The sequence below is a fragment of the Teleopsis dalmanni genome, chromosome 1, assembly GCF_002237135.1.
Source record: "Teleopsis dalmanni isolate 2A chromosome 1, ASM223713v2, whole genome shotgun sequence".
Taxonomy (NCBI): domain Eukaryota; kingdom Metazoa; phylum Arthropoda; class Insecta; order Diptera; family Diopsidae; genus Teleopsis; species Teleopsis dalmanni.
Window position 1 is genome coordinate 219435537 of NC_051846.1, and position 7791 is coordinate 219443327.

Sequence of the window (7791 nt, forward strand, 5' to 3'; positions counted from 1 at the left end):
TATCAATTGACGTAATGTTTAAATAATATTTAAACATTTCATTGCTACTCTGATGAAATTCGTAACATTGCCCTCCTCTTAAATCTGTTCGTCCCGATCAGGAATTACCACATAGTTGCAATAAGGTGCCAGCCGTTCCAGATGCACCACTTTCATTCGAGCTCTATGATGCCCCGACTGTTGAATTCGATAAACACCTTCACAGATCTTCGTTCCATCAAGGACAGGGGGGCTCCAAACAAACATCACAACATCTTTATCAGATACAAATTGCGAACACACACCGTTCTCATTCAATATTTTCAATATTTGCTTACTTACTAATTGTAGAAATTCTATAAATCCAATATTTATTTACAAATTGCTTATCCTATACTTATAGCTACTGGGTGGAGATTTTGAGTATCATCATCATCATTAGCATTTCAGTTCCTGGTCAGTAGGAGCGGTCTTCTGATAAATCGATGAATTTCATCTAATTGGTCCCGCTTACTTCCAGTGTAGTCACATGTCATCTTGCCGCAAAGTGGCGTTATTCCGAATTTTAAGCCCGCGTCGTCTGAGTCACCCTGATAAACCTCCATTTGCAAACAGCTATCACTATCATCAATACTACTTACGTTAGACGCAACAAATTTGTGAATGCATTGAGTATGCCAATCAGGAATGTACTTATCAACGAAAACCGCACCATCAAATATATCAATATCAGTTGTGTAATCCTCATTATTTTTTATATCCGAAACGAACAAGACATCTTTGACATCAGCATTAAATTCACTACCCGTAGCCAATACATCATCTGTGGTATTCTCATGAAACAAGACATTTCCATCAATTGTCACGTTCTCATCGTCTGTGAGGTCGGCATCAACGTTTAACGGTATATCTTTATAAGATAACTTATGCGCGACCCACAAGCCCTCTGCGATCTCCGCATCATATTTAATTTCCTGATTAATCCTGAAAAGTTTATCAACTGCACTGCCAGCATCGATTTGAGTATCTGTAGCCAACATGCTATCAAAGACATCCGCATTGGATGGAATATCAACAGCTAACATGTTATCTGCCTTAAGTGGCATATTTGCCGGGAATATGTCATTTGTGCCAATTGCTTCACATGGAATAACAACATCGCATGTGAAATCTACTTCAAATGGAATACCCTCAACATATATAACATATGAGGAATCTTGCTCGTCCAAGCAGATGTTAATTTCAACTGATTCAGCTATACCAGAGCCGATTAACACGAAATCATAACTACCTAAACCGAAATAGTCTTTCGTCCTTTTCTTTCTTCTCTTTCTTCTGTTTCTTTTTCCCTATTCATTATTTGAATCAGTCTTCTTCTTCCTCTTATCTTCTCTCTTGTCTTCTCTCTTATCCTTCTTTCCTTTCTTCTCTTTCCTCTATTTCTTTTTACCTTCTTTCTTGTCTTCTTTCTTGTCTTTCTTCCTGCCTTCCCTTCTGTCATTCCTTCTGTCTGCCTTCTTGGCTTTCTTCCTGCTTTCACTCCAGTTTTCATTTTCCGTACTTTTGCTGTAAAAGAACACATTATACCGGCAGCTTCGTATGTCAAACCGCCGCTAACTGTTTCAGAGTATGTCTTCTTTGAGTACATTACGACCTGACGCTTAGTTTCCGGATCACGTATACCGTCTATTAAAGTGTCGACTTTACTCTTCACCATAATATCACAAGAACTACCAATGTAAACCAAGTTACACAACCGTTCAATGTCGGCAGAGTACTCTCCAGGACTCTCGTCAACAGGCGGAGCTCTTGCTTCCAGTACTACTCTGTGTAATGGAGCCATAAAAACGTTACCGTACTTGCGCTCCAACGTATCCATTACAGCTTGGTAGCTTTTATGTTGTTCGGGTGGAATTTGTTTTAAAACTTCTGACGCACTACCTTTTAGTGCCACAATTAGTGATTCCGTTTTCTCACCAATATTCCAATTATTTGTTGCTATTTGCCGCTATTTCAAATTTGAATTTGAACACTTCAAAAGTCTCGCTCCCATCAAACGTCGATGCTTGTAGTTTAACGCTACCAGTTTCACGAATGGCTGAAGATGACCCGGTTACCTGCCTACTCTCAGCATGGTCTATTTCGCAGAATTGACCCGTCCCTCACCTTTTGTACACAATTTGTTTTTTTTTTTGATCAATCGGGTCCTTTCTTCTCGAGCACTCTTTTTGGACTTGTTGTAACTCCAACTTTAATTCGACAAAATTTTGGTCTAATGTCTGCGTGATATCACTAAATTGTTGTTCCAATTTGCGTAAACCGTGCGCCTGTTCTTCTGATTTTTCCTCAAGCTTCTGCATCATTAAGTTCATGAATGCCATCATTTCACTATTCGTGTCAGGTTCTTCATCGAGGAACTCGTGTACTTCTACATATATTCTACATATATATTAGCCTCCAACGCCTCACGAAGTCTCAACTGCAATTCTGCTTTCGCACCACCTGTGCTAAGTCCCACTTCCTCCAGCTGCTCTTTCAGTTGAACCACAGTCAATTCTTCCAATTTCATCATATTACAAAATCCCACTTCTGACACCAAATGTTATGTAATCGCCTGCGTGATTATTTGAATCTCAGGATTTTGTAAAAATGAAACGAACTTTTAAAATTGGAGAAACTATACTTATCATATTTGTTGTATTACAAAGAACTAGTATTTATTAGGAGTCAATTTAGTAAAAACATACCTTCACACCAAAGAAATTTCCAAACTAACTTTTTATCAAAATATCAATTGACGTAATGTTTAAATAATATTTAAACATTTCATTGATACTGTGATGAAATTCGTAACAATATGTTATACAGTGTTATACAATGTTCCAACAATTATAAAAATATTAATGAACTTAATATGCTTTAATTTTGCCGTTTATTTGTATGTAAATATTACCTAATTTTAACTCCAATGTTGTATCTTTGCCGGTTTGTAAAGTTCCCTATTTGTAGAAACATTCCATATTGCTGTATATTAATCATTGTATATATTCATCAATAATGCAAGGAAAATCATATAATAAAAAGAAATATGTTAAACTTTTTATAACATTGGCTATTTGTTTGAATTCATAATACATTTTAATTAAAGTGCTATAATGTATTGTATTATATATGGTATAATAAATGTGAGGATAATGTGTGTGTTATGGATATTATCCGTGGTAAGAACGGTTACAGCTTAATAGGAAAGCACCTACCATGATAAAAACTGTTTCCAATTAGTCTTTAGCTTGATGGACAGATACAATACAGAAATGAGTACAAAACAGAGGCAAATAAAAATTTTCAATTACGGCGACACAATGGTAAATCGACTCTTTCAATGCTTCAATTAAACTTCTAAAGAACCATAGTCGACAATCAAGCTCCAATAAGTGGAAAAGGTTTATACTCTAGAGTTAGCGTGCTTTTGGACTTATGGATTTCTGATAGTACCCTCTCACATACCTGTCAACCATACTGAAGAGTAGTGATGCTGGAAAACATCATATTACGCTATCTTTGACTTTTCGCATCAAGATAATAACCTTTAAGGCGAAGGATATATTCACAACTAGGGAGAACATTCCAAAAAATAACAAGAAATAAGAAAATTAGAAATTAGGAAACCGATTTAACTTCTATAAAATCTGTTACTAGCACGCAAAAACTGATTCAGAGGTCTGTATTTTTCGCTTCGCCACTCGTATTAATCAGTAGGCGGGAAACTGATTGAACATACAAGGTATGTTCTGATTGCTAGCGATGCTGGCGATTCTGATTTCAATACATCGATGCGTAGAGAAGTAATTTGTGCAACGAAATCCTCCTCATGAATGGAAAAACACAACTCCATTGAAAACGAAGAGTCAGCCTCGAATTAGCGTTTACTGTTGACGACATATGTTAACGTTATAAAAAACATGATTTAAGAATATACACCAGGAATATCCGAACTCTTTACAGAAAAGGTGCATTTATACAGCTGGTTATTTTTCTCCAGAAATATAGGGCTGTCATTACCGCCCTCCAGGAAATGCGAGGCACAAGACAAAGATGCTCTAAACGAGAACATTGTGACATATACTAAAACTGCCGTACAGCTTTGGTATAACCTTCACACCAATAAACAAAAGGCTTGCTAAAATCCGTATTAAGGCAACATTCTTTTACACTAGCTTAATTTGTGCACATGCCCCGCTGGATAAAAGACATGACGGCGCCAAAGAAACTTTCTATTGACAGCTATAACAGGCATATGAACGTTGTCGCTATCATGACTTCAAAATCGTTATAGGAGACTTCAAAGTAAAGTTGTGGAAGAAGGTGTACTTAGTGCTTCAGTCGGAAAGTTTAATCTTCATACAAAAATTCCTGATAATGGTTAAAAGTTGATTGATTTCCGCGCAACTAAAAACAGGGTGCGTTTGGTTTCATTAACGGCAGAATCATGAGAAACATCAACTTATTTGTCTGGAAAAGTCCTGTTTGAAGTTTTTGCTTCCAATTTCAGAAAGGAATGCTAGGGTAATTTTAATGGGGCTAATGAACGAATTACACCTAATAATAATAAAAAATTTTATTATATTCTATAAACACGTGCAACCAAAAATAGGCTTTTATGATATAAAATAAATAAATAACTTATATAAGGTAACATGGCAGTCACCTGATTAAAACAAAAAATCTCAAATTGTTAACATTGTGAAAGACGGGAAACATGCATCCAGTGACTTGAACGCACATACTATCCGAATAGCCAATGTGGACCAAAATCATTATATTGTTGCAACCAAGATCCGCACACGTGTACGTGCGATGAAAAAGGTACCTGTGCTTTCGCACCACCTGTGCTAAGTCCCACTTCCTCCAGCTGCTCTTTCAGTTGAACCACAGTCAATTCTTCCAATTTCATCATATTACAAAATCCCACTTCTGACACCAAATGTTATGTAATCGCCTGCGTGATTATTCGAATCTCAGGATTTTGTAAAAAATGAAACGAACTTTTAAAATTGGAGAAACTATACTTATTATATTTGTTGTATTACAAAGAACTAGTATTTACTAGGAGTCAATTTAGTAAAACCACAGCTTCACACAAAACAATTTCCTAACACTAACTTTTGTTAAAAATATCAATTGACATAATGTTTAAATAATATTTAAACATTTCATTGCTACTCTGATGAAATTCGTAACAATATTTTATACAGTGTTATACAATGTTCCAAACAATTATATAATATTAATGAAACTTAATATGCTTTAATTTTTTGCCGTTTATTTGTATGTAAATATTACTAATTTTAACTCCAATGTTGTAATCTTTGCCGGTTTGTAAAGTTCCCTATTTGTAAGAAACATTCCATATTGCTGTATATTAATCATTGTATATATTCATCAATAATGCAAGGAAAATCATATAATAAAAAGAAATATGTTAAACTTTTTATAACATTGGCTATTTGTTTGAATTCATAATACATTTTAATTAAAGTGCTATAATGTATTGTATTATATATGGTATAATAAATGTGAGGATAATGTGTGTGTTATGGATATTATCCGTGGTAAGAACGGTTACAGCTTAATAGGAAAGCACCTACCATGATAAAAACTGTTTCCAATTAGTCTTTAGCTTGATGGACAGATACAATACAGAAATGAGTACAAAACAGAGGCAAATAAAAATTTTCAATTACGGCGACACAATGGTAAATCGACTCTTTCAATGCTTCAATTAAACTTCTAAAGAACCATAGTCGACAATCAAGCTCCAATAAGTGGAAAAGGTTTATACTCTAGAGTTAGCGTGCTTTTGGACTTATGGATTTCTGATAGTACCCTCTCACATACCTGTCAACCATACTGAAGAGTAGTGATGCTGGAAAACATCATATTACGCTATCTTTGACTTTTCGCATCAAGATAATAACCTTTAAGGCGAAGGATATATTCACAACTAGGGAGAACATTCCAAAAAATAACAAGAAATAAGAAAATTAGAAATTAGGAAACCGATTTAACTTCTATAAAATCTGTTACTAGCACGCAAAAACTGATTCAGAGGTCTGTATTTTTCGCTTCGCCACTCGTATTAATCAGTAGGCGGGAAACTGATTGAACATACAAGGTATGTTCTGATTGCTAGCGATGCTGGCGATTCTGATTTCAATACATCGATGCGTAGAGAAGTAATTTGTGCAACGAAATCCTCCTCATGAATGGAAAAACACAACTCCATTGAAAACGAAGAGTCAGCCTCGAATTAGCGTTTACTGTTGACGACATATGTTAACGTTATAAAAAACATGATTTAAGAATATACACCAGGAATATCCGAACTCTTTACAGAAAAGGTGCATTTATACAGCTGGTTATTTTTCTCCAGAAATATAGGGCTGTCATTACCGCCCTCCAGGAAATGCGAGGCACAAGACAAAGATGCTCTAAACGAGAACATTGTGACATATACTAAAACTGCCGTACAGCTTTGGTATAACCTTCACACCAATAAACAAAAGGCTTGCTAAAATCCGTATTAAGGCAACATTCTTTTACACTAGCTTAATTTGTGCACATGCCCCGCTGGATAAAAGACATGACGGCGCCAAAGAAACTTTCTATTGACAGCTATAACAGGCATATGAACGTTGTCGCTATCATGACTTCAAAATCGTTATAGGAGACTTCAAAGTAAAGTTGTGGAAGAAGGTGTACTTAGTGCTTCAGTCGGAAAGTTTAATCTTCATACAAAAATTCCTGATAATGGTTAAAAGTTGATTGATTTCCGCGCAACTAAAAACAGGGTGCGTTTGGTTTCATTAACGGCAGAATCATGAGAAACATCAACTTATTTGTCTGGAAAAGTCCTGTTTGAAGTTTTTGCTTCCAATTTCAGAAAGGAATGCTAGGGTAATTTTAATGGGGCTAATGAACGAATTACACCTAATAATAATAAAAAATTTTATTATATTCTATAAACACGTGCAACCAAAAATAGGCTTTTATGATATAAAATAAATAAATAACTTATATAAGGTAACATGGCAGTCACCTGATTAAAACAAAAAATCTCAAATTGTTAACATTGTGAAAGACGGGAAACATGCATCCAGTGACTTGAACGCACATACTATCCGAATAGCCAATGTGGACCAAAATCATTATATTGTTGCAACCAAGATCCGCACACGTGTACGTGCGATGAAAAAGGTACCTGTGCTTTCGCACCACCTGTGCTAAGTCCCACTTCCTCCAGCTGCTCTTTCAGTTGAACCACAGTCAATTCTTCCAATTTCATCATATTACAAAATCCCACTTCTGACACCAAATGTTATGTAATCGCCTGCGTGATTATTCGAATCTCAGGATTTTGTAAAAATGAAACGAACTTTTAAAATTGGAGAAACTATACTTATCATATTTGTTGTATTACAAAGAACTAGTATTTATTAGGAGTCAATTTAGTAAAAACATACCTTCACACCAAAGAAATTTCCAAACTAACTTTTTATCAAAATATCAATTGACGTAATGTTTAAATAATATTTAAACATTTCATTGATACTGTGATGAAATTCGTAACAATATGTTATACAGTGTTATACAATGTTCCAACAATTATAAAAATATTAATGAACTTAATATGCTTTAATTTTGCCGTTTATTTGTATGTAAATATTACCTAATTTTAACTCCAATGTTGTATCTTTGCCGGTTTGTAAAGTTCCCTATTTGTAGAAACATTCCATATTGCTGTATATTAAT